The 1,264-nt window shown below is 49.4% G+C and overlaps 1 protein-coding gene across 1 annotated transcript in view; it reads right to left on the bottom strand.

Annotated features, from left to right (window-relative positions):
- Positions 1–1,264, bottom strand: part of ESR1 (estrogen receptor 1) — a 492,952-nt gene that overhangs the window by 5,375 nt on the left and 486,313 nt on the right. The window lies entirely within an intron of this gene.

Below are 1,264 nucleotides of genomic sequence, written 5' to 3'. Positions count from 1 at the left end.
AGGGGAGGGGAGGGGAGAGGTAAAGAGAGAGGAGCAGAGAGAACAATGAGCTTACAAGCCTACCAACGCCCTTCAATTAGTATGGGGGCTATGAGGTCTTGCATGCTGCAGTACTAGAAGGGATACTGCTGGTAATTAAAACACCAAAATGCCAGCAGTCACTCACAGTAGACATGTTTCAATGGCGCTCCAACTAGACAACAAGGAAGAAAGGACCGGAGAGCTACTTCTGGAAACGAGTATCCAAACATCCCTCAATCCCAGAGGGTCACTGGCTCTGGTGTGCTGTCCACCAGAGCTCCCTGGGCTGGAAGGGAGGCGCTCAAATATCTAAGATCATGAAGACGGAGCAGGACCGGGCAATAGTTCATTCTGTCATATATCGTATATGTCGAAGTCCACTTGATAGCAACTGCCAACTAAGGGCTTTGGGGGTCCAGAGAGAGCACTGTGGCCTCCTGTGCGTGAGTCCATTTCCAGGACTTTCTGTCAAGTTTCCCATGAAACGAATTGCTGGCCCAGGGTGGGGAGGTGGGGGGGAGCGGGATGGTGACAGGAGCCAGCCCTTCTGTGACAGGTATGACATGGACACAGAGGGATGGACCTTTTAACACTGACAACAGCCCTGTAAATGAGACACAATGGAGACTTTCTCACATCAAGAAACTCAAGTGGGGGTGGGGTGGGCGGGGAGAAAAGTGCAACAATGAATGAATGGAAATCCAAAATCTTTGTAAATGTTCATTGAAATAAAAAGAAAAGAAAAGAAAAAAGGAAAGAAAAGAAACTCAAGTGCAGAGGAACTCTTCAGGGAGCTAAGATAACTGACAGGAAGCAGCAGAGCTTAGGATGAAGCTTGACCAGCTGGCTCCAAATCCGGCCTTTATCATGGCAGGAGATACTAACAGGGCAGCAAGTGACTGAAAGGCCGTTTTCCCAGGGAGGATTGGATTTGCTTTTAAGGTGATGTTTGCACCTCAGCACATTTTCGTTTAGGCAGGAAGTCGTGTGAGCAAGGTAGGAGTAAAAGCCTGAGGACACTGTGCTTCTGCATGACCAGCCAGCTCTTTCGCGTGTGCCCACTTCTCCCAATAGAACCTGGTGCTCTCTGGAACTCATGGAGCTCCGGCAGCTTTGTGATAAAGAGCTATACTCGTAAAAGTACGGAATGAGGGTTGGGGGCATGGTGGGGGGGATGTGCGGAGGGGGATTGTGTACCAATGAGGGAGTTTTTCCTTTGCTTTTGAAGGAGAGGAGCAAACGG

This window comes from Elephantulus edwardii, unplaced genomic scaffold (genome assembly GCF_000299155.1).
Source record: "Elephantulus edwardii isolate Elephantulus edwardi_28Jun2011 unplaced genomic scaffold, EleEdw1.0 scaffold00024, whole genome shotgun sequence".
Classification (NCBI taxonomy): domain Eukaryota; kingdom Metazoa; phylum Chordata; class Mammalia; order Macroscelidea; family Macroscelididae; genus Elephantulus; species Elephantulus edwardii.
The sequence above is the reverse complement of the archived record's forward strand: the minus strand, read 5'-3'. Positions and strand labels throughout refer to the sequence as shown.